The 10832-nt window shown below is 40.1% G+C and overlaps 1 protein-coding gene across 2 annotated transcripts in view; it reads right to left on the reverse strand.

The window, feature by feature from the left end:
- Positions 1–6912, reverse strand: part of LOC133539879 (histone-lysine N-methyltransferase SETDB1-A-like) — a 31350-nt gene extending 24438 nt beyond the window's left edge. Inside the window, exon 1 of one of the 2 annotated variants that reach the window (XM_061882163.1) lies at positions 6832–6912. The gene's annotated coding sequence lies outside the window, so the exon portion shown is untranslated. The other variant, XM_061882161.1, reaches the window with a different exon arrangement.
- Positions 6913–10832: the final 3920 nt, after the last annotated feature.

The following is a 10832-nucleotide window of genomic DNA, read 5'->3' on the forward strand; positions in this document are numbered from 1 at the left end:
TGATGGCAGGCATTCAAAGAGCACAAAGGCTGCCCGTCGAAATGGAAGGCATGGGTCTAGCTGTGGGATCACAGACTGTGGGGATTTTGAATTGAATCGTAAGTTGGATCACATCTTGGAGAGGCTTACTGAAATGCAAAAATTGGTCCCGAGAGCATGTACGATTAGAACAGACAAGCCATCAAAATGTCTGCCCGCTTGGAAAACAACAATCCCAGTCTACAATTTGACTCCCTCGCATGGCCTTGACGCTGCTCATAACAGAAGAATGCTGTTCTGTAAACATCCCCAAGGATACCTCAGTGGTGGATGCTCTGACATCCCTCCCTCCTTCAACAACATGTAAGAGTTGAACTTTGCTTGTAATGCCTGCAAAGCGACTCCAGGCCTACACCCTGGACAATGGGCATATGGACACTTACCCACCCCCACCTTCCCCACCGCTTGACTCCCTTAGTCGTGATGGGACGGCTGGCCAGCGCATAGATAGTAGCAACTTGCCTCTGTAGCCCCCACTCCCTTCCCTCTGTTGAAAGTCTTGTGAAATATTTCTAACTTGTTTGTGGCTATTGAGGTCGTTTTCCTGGCCTCAGTCTGGACCCCCCTCCCCGAGAGTCCAGCCTTAGACGGAATATTTTTTTACTCAACCCCCCCAATGTTTACCCGTTTTCCACTTTTTTAAGGGGTGCCAGAAGTTGGCTGACCCGTCAGTGGTCCTGTTCTGTCTCCCTGTAATGTTTGTCTGCTCTTAATTAGGACTGCGCTGAAAACGTAATTTCAATTCCGTGTACATGGGAAAAATTGACATTAAAGTTGACTGTTATTTTTTGGACTATCAACATCAGTGGCATCCTCCGCTGTTGCCATTTCCCATAGAAAGTAACGTTTAGTTATAATTCATTTTTATAAGATTATCAACAACATGATCGTATCAACATATGGTTACGTAGACCACAAGGAAGTGTTTTAAATGTAGCGGAAAAAAAACATAATATGATCCCTTTAAGATTTAAAAAATCTTTATGTGTGTACCAGCCTTACAGTAAGTGAGCATCCACCGGCATTTTTACATGCCCACTGTTTGGTGGAATGGTACTCTGTAAAGAAGAGGTGATCCCTGACACTGATTAAGACAGATTTGTGAACAATATTTAAGAAAGGTATGACGTCTTTGAAGTCGACATACAAAAAGTATTAGATCTTTGAGCTCAGATCGTGTAAAATGGGAAAAACAACGTGTTTCGTTTATATTTTTGTTGAGTCAAATTAGTCCACCCACAATGCATTTCTTTGTTATGAAAGTGAATTGCACCATACCTATAACAGCAGTTCCATAAAATTAACTGACAACCATGTCTTTCTCAAATCTGACATGCAAAACATGATGAAAACTGGCAGTTTAATCCCGCATCGAACGACAAATACTTTTTATTTTACAGCACACTCAAATCAATGGGTTGGATTCAGGTTGCGTTAGGCTTTCCTAAAAAGACTACAATTTCCAGAGACATTACTTTAAGCAACACCTGACTGCCTGTTAAAATCATTAATTTTACAACTGGAGCGGACATGCCGCTCAAGAGAACAATATCATCTTGTATTTATGTCTAAGGATGTTCTTATTCATCCAAGTCAATGCATTGTCGGGGCATTCAATCGATCGCAACTGGACTGTTTGGTATGTCTTAGAAGACGTTTCGCCTCCCATCCTAGTAGGCTTCATCATCCATCCATCCATTTTCTACCGCTTATTTCCTTTTGGGGTCGTGGGGGGCGCTGGCGCCTATCTCAGCTACAATCGAGCGGAAGGCGGGGTACACCCTAGACAAGTCGCCACCTCATCGCAGGGAGGCTTCATCAGTTCGTACTCATAGACTCAGATTGGTCAGATCTAGTCTGACCGCATCTGATCAATCTAAGTCTAAAACTAGATTTGACCAATATAAGTTTATGAGCATGACCTGATAAAACCTACTTGGATTAGAAGTAAAACATAAGTACGTGAAAATCGGCCGCTTTACTTATACTGTATTTTCCGTACTACAAACTTTGAACCATGCGGCTTATGAAACGGTGCGGCCGATATATGGATTTTTCTTTGCTAATGGCAAAGAAACTCCTGTTTTGTTTGTTCAGCTGTTTTACTGCCTTGTGACAAGCACCATTTGGAAACAATTTAGGTATGTAAATAAATATTTACAAAATCTTTCATCCTGGTATATATCTGCAGTTTATGGTACAGTGCGGCTAATATATGTGAAAATAATTATTTCTTCTGAAATGTGTTGCGTACGGATTAAATGCAGGTGCGCTTTATAGTCTGGAAATTATGGTAGTTTAAGATGTTTTATACATATCTGTCCTTGTAATCCGGAAATATGAAGTCAATCTGAGAATTTAAAAATATTTTTTGTACTGGCTAAAACTGTCTGAGGCCGCCGCCATGAAAATCGTGTAACATTTCATCCAGAAAAACTCCACTATGGTCCAATAATATCATACTATTGCACAATGGTTCGCTCCAAATGGCTTTTTAAGATGTTTTTAAGAGGGAACTGCAATTTTTCAAGAATTTTGGCTATCATTGACAATCCCTATGCAATAGAATATATTGGGTTTTTTTTTTATTCATTCTAAACATTAAATAAATGCAATCAAAAGTCTACTTACGATGGAGTCTATAGGAGTTGCTCTATTCTGCCTATAAAAGTTATAAAAAAAAACATTCATAATACCTCCATTAATTTTTATATACATGTTGTAAGTATATATATATATGTAATCTTGTAACAGGCACATTAATGATAACATTTATTATTTCCGTATATTGATCATTTAAAACGTATGCGGTGCATTTATTTAAAAATCGCATCACAAAGTTTGCTTTTTTTTCTTGCAACATCACTAATTATTAGTCACTGAAAACTTCATGAGAGCCAACAAACATAATAAAACATCACTTATAGTAAAATGTCTGCTGTCATTAGGATGCTGACTGGTAGAATCTTGTTATATTGCCGTTATAGATGAAAAATTACTCATAATCCTCACGAAAAAAAGGGGGGTGCAACCGAGCGTCTTTTCGTGTCATTCTCTGCATTAACAGGTCTAAATTGGCTGTCAAAGTGCACCAACATGTCAGATTACATTCCCGTCTCTTTAATATTCAGGTGAGAGGTATGATTTATGATCTACGATAAACTTCCACGAGCAAAGGAAGCAGGTTTATAAAAACCCTAGTGATCACAACGTGGCTATAAATAGTTTATCTGCATTTGCGCTTATACTAACAATGTCACTAATACGTGGTTAATATTTAAGACACAAAACGTAAATGGTGCTTTTTGGATGTTTTTCTTTGGGGTTTTACAGACGGAATAGAGGACTCATTGGCCCTGCAGCAAGCAGACTTTTATTTATGCTTATTTCCAAGTTAGAATGAATTGAAATAAATATATACATCCGTTGTAATGTCTTTCATAATGATTGTGGGAGGTGCAGTTCGCCTTTCAACCAATTACACTTTGTATTCAAAACTTGAAGCAAATTAACTAAGTAAAATAATAATCAAGTTTTAATTTTTTGCATAAATGATTTTCTTTGGATTACTGAGCTAATCCATTTGCTTTTAATGTCATGCATTTATGACAAATAATAAGAGAGTTATGATGTTTTCCAAAATTTTCCAAAATATAGGTGATACATTTATTTATCTGCCCAAGATGTCTGAACCACCTTATCTGGCTCTTTTTGATGGGGAGGAGCAGTGGCTTTACTTTGAACTCCTCCCGAATGACAGAGCTTCTTATTCTATCTCCAAGGGAGAGCCCTGTCACCCGGCCAAGAAAACTCATTTCGGCCACTTGTACCCGTGATCTTGTCCTTTCGGTCATAACCCAAAGCTCATGAGCACAGGTGAGGATGGGAACGTAGATTGACCGGTAAATTGAGAGCTTTGCCTTCCGGCTCAGCTCCTTCTTCACCACAACGGATCGATACAGCGTCCGCATTATTGAAGACGGCGCACCGATCCACCTGTCGATGTCACGATCCACTCTTACCTCACTCGTGAACAAAACCCCGAGGTGGTTCGGGCATCTGGTCAGGATGCCACCCGAACGCCTCTCTAGGGAGGTGTTTAGGGCACGTCCAACCGGCAGGAGGTCACGGGGGAAGACCCAGGACATGTTGGGAAAATAGGGCTGGGCGATATATACGATATATAGCGGGTTTGTCTCTGTGCGATATAGAAAATGACTATATCGTAATATTTGGGTATACGTTCTCACGCAGTTGCTTTTAGCTGCGGGCGTACACTTCAGGCTCTTCTCACTCTTTCCTGTCATTCCTTCTCAAAGACAAGCAGGAGCACATTCTTACATATGTCACATACTGTCACGTCATACGTCACGTCACATGTGTCCGCCCTCGCAGAGCAGAGAGGTAGCATACTGGGCTACGTTGGCTGCTAACGTACGAGAGAAAGAAGGTGCGGATCTATTAACAAATGAAGGAAGACTTAATTCCCAATAAAAACAGCAGGGTTTCCATCGTCTGGCGGTGGTTTGGCCTCAAGTGGGAATATGTCGAACAGACAACCGTAATTTGTCAAGTGTGGGGGGAAAAAGCGTTGCTATAAAAAGTAGCATTACTGCTAATATGTAGCATCATTTGAAAAGTCACTCGCTAGAGAATAAAGAGAATTTCATAACCTTAGTAGCATACCACATAGTGAAGGATGAAAACTATTTGATTTCCTTTTAAGCAGCTCATTTTTATTTGATACTTAAAATGTCTCTGACAATCTTGCACTTTATCTTTTGGAAATGACTTGAATGTTTGTACCATTGCTTAATAACTTTAATAAATACACTTTTGGTCAATTGACTTAGTTGTGATTTCCCTCTCTGCATGAAAGTTTAAAAGTAGCACAGATGATCGCAGTGGGAAGAAGAATGTTTTAATGCAGTGGTTCTTAACCTGGGTTTGATCGAACACTAAAGGTTCGGTGAGTCGGCCTCAGGGGTTCGGCGGAGATCAAAACACACCCGACTCATCGTGTAAATAAAAACTTCTCCCTATCGGCGTATTACGGGTACGGCAAAAGCCGAAGTCACACTGATTTGCAGGTGTGTAATTTGTTGTGAGTTTATGCACTGTGTTGGTTTTGTTCTTTGAACAAGGTGAGGTTCATGCATGGTTCATTTTGTGCGCCAGTAAAAAAACAGGGTAACACTTAAGTATGGGGAACATATTCACAATTAATTAGTTGCTTATTAACATGCAATTTAGTAACATGTTGGCTCTTAACTAGTCATTATTAAGTACTTATTAATGCCTTATTCGGCATGGCCTTATTATAACCAAAACCCTAACCCTTGTAAATTAAGTCTTTGTTACTTAAAATATGTTCGCCATACTAAACATACACCTTTGTCTTGAATTGGAAAAAAACATTTTATTTTTCACTAAAGAAGGGTTCGGTGAATATGCTTATGAAACTGGTGGGGTTCGGTACTGTCACGCCAAATGTCTTCTCCCTACAAAAACCTTCACTCCCCATTTATTTCCGGAGTCATGATTAATACAGACGTTTTTGTTAACGCTATATTATAAAAATATAACGCTATATTATAAAAATATAACGCTATATTATAAAAATACAGACGTTTTGTTAACACTATATTATTAAAAAAATGTAAAAAACAATTTACAAACACAAGCTATGGGATGACATAATAGGAAACGTGACCCCGGAAGTAAATGCGTCATCCCATAACTTGTGTTTGTAAATTGTTTTTTATAATATAGCGTTAACAAAACGTCTGTATTTTTATGATATAGCGTTATATTTTTCTAATATAGCGTTAACAAAACATCTGTTTTAATCATGACACCGGAAGTAAATGGGGGGGAAGGTTTTTGTAGGGGAGAAGAAATTTGGCGTGACAGCACCTCCAACAAGGTTAAGAACCACTGTTTTAATGTATACACATATAATCATCATACTGATGTGATTACATGCATCAAATGTTCATTCAAGGCCAAGGCAAAACATCGTAATATATATCATATATTGCGATATTAAAAAGAGGCAATATCGCCCAGTCCTATGGGAAGACTATGTCTCCTGCCTAGCCTTGGAATGCCTCGGGATCCCCCAAAAGGACTTGGATGAAGAGGGAAGTCTGGGCTTGTCTGCTTAGGCTGCTGCCCCCGTGACTCGACCTCGTATAAGTGAAAGAAAATGGATGAATGGAAGATTTTTTTTAATTGTCTCAATGGATAATTCAAGACAAAAACAGCGACTGGTTCTTAGAATGAAAAATTTGTACCACCCCTAATATTTGGGCAATCACAGTACCATTGGAAATGTTTTTCCAGGTCATATTTGAATTTTTTTTTCACGTACACATGAAAGGTCTGTGTTTCTTTGACGTTGGCAAATACTAACAGGCCTTCAGACTTTGCACCTGGAATACGAAGTTTTTGTGGGTGGGGATCAAGTTTTGTTTATGTTCTCAAGTGTAGTCAAAATCTCTGTTCCAAACAAAGTTCTTGTTAACAAGTCCTCGACATGTTTTTAAAAGTATTTCAGCGAAAGTCTTAGATAAGTTCACTTAAGACTAAAAAGTCAACACTGATTTGTTATTCGAACGTGTGGGAATTCCCAAAGTACGTACCACATCCAGTCCGAAAACGGGCGGTGACACTGTTAAAGTTGCCGGTGATTATATAAAACAATATAACTTTAAAAGTACACCCGTATTTCCTTCATGAACCAACATTTCGTTGAGTTTTTAATTGTAAAAATGATCAAAGAAGACTCACCTCATCAGGATATGATGCACTGTGTTGTGTGTTTTTCTTCTTTGCCGCGTCCTTCAAACCGCCATACTCAGTGCTGCCGCCTTCGTCCGTATGACCGAACTACAAGGTGGGTAAAGTGATTTGCAATACATTTTTATTTTCCCTCTGTATAATCATATTTGGGAATTATATTTAAATAGTAAATAAACATACACAAACAACAATTCAAACTTGTTTGTTTTGATTATTTTATTAACAGTTTGTTTTCTTTGATTGAGTGATTGAAACTTGGTAGAAAAAAGTGTACAAACAAGAGGGATAACCGCGCCCTGGAGAGCATTGTCAAACAAAACCGATTAAAAAATGTGGGAGAGATCCACAAAGAGTGGACTGCAGCTGGAGTCAGTGCTTCAAGAATCACCACGCACCGACGTATGCAAGATATGGGCTTCAGCTGTCGCATTCCTTGTGTAAAGTCACTCTTGAATAAGAGACAACGTCAAAAGCATCTCGCCTGGGCTCAAGACAAAAATGACTGGACTGCTGCTAAGTGGTCCAAAGTTATGTTTTCAGATGAAAGTAAATGTTGTATCTTCTTTGGAAATCAAGGTCCCAGAGTCTGGAGGAAGACAGGGGAGGCACAGAATCCACGTTGCTTGAAGTCCAGTGTCAAATTTCCACAATCAGTAATGGTCTGGGGTGCCATGTCATCTGCTGGTGTTGGTCCACTGTGTTTCCTGAGGTCTAGGGTCAATGCAGCAATCTACCACATATGCAGTCCTCTCCGAGGTTTCTCATATTCTTCATTGTCACCGTCACCAACGTCCCATCGGGTGTGAGTTTTTCCTTGCCCTTATGTGGGCTGTGTACCGAGGATGTTGTTGTGGTTTGAGCAGCCCTTTGAGACACTTGAGATGTAGGGCTATATAAATAAACATTTATTGATTGATTAATGTATTTTATAAATATATACATATCATCTGCGGTCACTCGAACGAGTATGACGACCCTCCTGGTAGGGCTGTATCCCTTTATAGAGGATGCCTGTGTGTGACTTTGTTTAACGTGGGGAGACTGGTGCACAGATAGTCAGCACACGATCCTTGACAGAATCGGGTCAGGGTCCAGTGGCATGGAGTCCAAAACGACTGGGGACCCTTTTCTGCTGCAGCCTTCTTCCGCCATCGCAGCCGTTGTGGCAGTTCTTCAATCTACCGTCTTCCGTCTGCTCCACCGTTGACGTCTTCACCGTATCCCTGGCAAGGGGTTAGTCAGGTACTAGGCCTTTGCCAAGGGCCACCTGGTGTAACAGTAGTAATTGGGGTTAGTGCCCCAAGATCCCATAGAGGAGCCTCCACTGCCAGATGCACTTTAACATCATGCCCAGGTCACACATATATAAACATATACACACACACAAATCCCATCCATCCATTTCTACCGCTTATTCCCTTTTGGGGTCGCGGGGGGCGCTGGCGCCTATCTCAGCTACAATCGGGCGGAAGGCGGCGTACACCCTGGACAAGTCGCCACCTCATCGCAGGGCCAACACAGATATACAGACAACATTCACACATACACATACATATATATATATATATATATATATATATACACATATATACACACTAAATTGCCAAAAGTATTTGGCCACCACCCTTAACTCACATATGAACTTGAAGTGCCATCCCATTCCTAACCCATTGGGTTCAATATGATGTTGGTCCACCTTTTGCAGGTATTAAAGCTTCTACTCCTCTGAGAAGGCTGTCCACAAGTTTGCGGAGTGTGTTTATAGAAATTTTCTACAATTTTTCCAAAAGCGAATTGGTGAGGTCACACACTGATTTTGGTCGAGAAGGCCTGGCTCTAATTCATCCCAAAGGTGTTCCATCGGGTTCAGGTCAGGACTCTGTGCAGGCCAGTCAAGTTCATCCACACCAGACTCTGTCATCCATGTCTTTATGGACCTTGCTTTGTGCACTGGAGCACAGTCATGTTGGAAGAGGAAGGGGCCCGCTCCAAACTGTTCCCACAAGGTTGGGAGCATGAAATTGTCCAAAATGTTTTGGTATCCTGGAGCATTCAAAGTTCCTTTCACTGGAACTAAGGGGCTAAGCCCAACTACTGAAAAACAACCCCACACTTTCATTCCTCCTCCACCAAATTTCACACTTGGCACAATGTAGTCCGAAATGTAGCGTTCTCCTGGCAACCTCCAAACCCGGACTCATCCATCAGATTGCCAGATGGAAAAGCGTGATTCATCACTCCAGAGAAGGCGTCTCCACAGCTCTAGAGATCAGTGGTGATGTGCTTTACACCACTGCATCCGACGCTTTTCATTGGACTTTGCGATGTATGGCTTCGATGCAGCTGCACGGCCATGGAAACCCATTGCATGAAGCTCTCTGCGTACTGTACGTGGGCCAACTGGAAGGTCACATGAAGTTTATAGCTCTATAGCAACTGACTGTGCAGAAAGTCTTTGCATTATGGGCTTCAGCATCCACTGACCCCTCTCTGTCAGTTTACATGGCCTACCACTTTGTCGCTGACTTGCTGTTGTTCTCATGTTCTTATGATAAAGCAGACAGTTGATTTTGGAATATTTAGGAGTGAGGAAATTTCACGACTGTATTTGTTGCACAGGTGGCATCACTGAGCTCCTGAGAGCAGCCCATTCTTTCACAAATGTTTGTAGAAACAGTCTTTAAACTCTCTAAACTGCGGTGCAAAAAACACAGGACTTTTTCTTACTGTAATAAAAAGAGGTGCCGTTTTGGCATTTACAGTAATACACCAAAACATCTACAGTTGTTGATTTGACAAACTTGGCAGTTCAGGTGCCAAAATGTTACTGTAAAATTGCAGTTTTTATTTACAGTAAAAAAACAAACGTAAATATTGGAGTAAAATTCTGGCAACAGTGCTACCTTTTTTCCCTCCATAAAAACATAGGTAGTGTTTTTCCCATTTACAGTAAAATACTATAAATTTTAAGGTGACATTATTGCAACTTACCATATTTTTTTTACATTTTAGTTTTAAAAATGCACTAAAAAAATGCATTCAAAATGGTGTAACAATAGCATTCACTGTTAGAATCGGCCCTACGCGGCCAAACGTGACTGCAATGTGGCCCTCAGTGAAAACAACTTTGACACCGCTACAGTATGGAAAAAAAAAAAAGTAGCAGGGAGGACTTTGCCCCTTTAAAAGGGGAGTTTCGAGCAGGGTTGTAGGCCTATCTATAATTTAAATGCCAATTAAGAACATTTTCAATACCTTATATTCTTAGTTACATGATGTATTCCACTATGTAACTGGAAAACACCTCTAAAAGCCTCATTGTCAGTTATGTAGTCCACAAGTCTGATCATAAGTTAACACTAATTTACTTTAACGGAACTATTTTATGAAGCGCTTGCGTGACTGTGAAAGAGCGTGTCCAGTTCGTAGTGAGCTCTTAAAAAACTTTTTTAATAAACATTTGCATAAAACAAAGTGATCTGTCTCAAGTATACTGATTAAAAATTAACTTTTATCTGCAATTACCTAGAAACAAAAAGGCATTAATCGCAATTAAATACTCTATTTTAAATTTCCAGATAATTACCATCTAGTAGGATCAAGCATCTGAAAGCAAAATTTGCAAAAAACTGTTTTATCTTAGGAAACAACCAACACTATTAAAGGATTAAAAAAATAATTATATATATATATATATATATACACCCCACACATACACCCCCCTGCCCCCAACCCAACGCCCTCTACACAAATCCCGTAGGGGTGATGAATGGATGGTCAGCGCCTGAAGAGCTGCGGCCTACCACCATGACCTTGAACTACCTTCCCTCTGTTGCTAGATATCTCGAGATGTATGTTGTAATATGTATATGTGCTTTGCCATTGAGTTTTTTTCCCACTCCAGACTGGGCCCCCTTAGGAGCCCAGTCTAGATTGTATTTTTTTTACTCATCCTTTCCTAGCATTTACCTTTTCCCCATCTTTTAAGG

Source organism: Nerophis ophidion, linkage group LG21 (assembly GCF_033978795.1).
Source record: "Nerophis ophidion isolate RoL-2023_Sa linkage group LG21, RoL_Noph_v1.0, whole genome shotgun sequence".
In the NCBI taxonomy this organism is placed as follows: domain Eukaryota; kingdom Metazoa; phylum Chordata; class Actinopteri; order Syngnathiformes; family Syngnathidae; genus Nerophis; species Nerophis ophidion.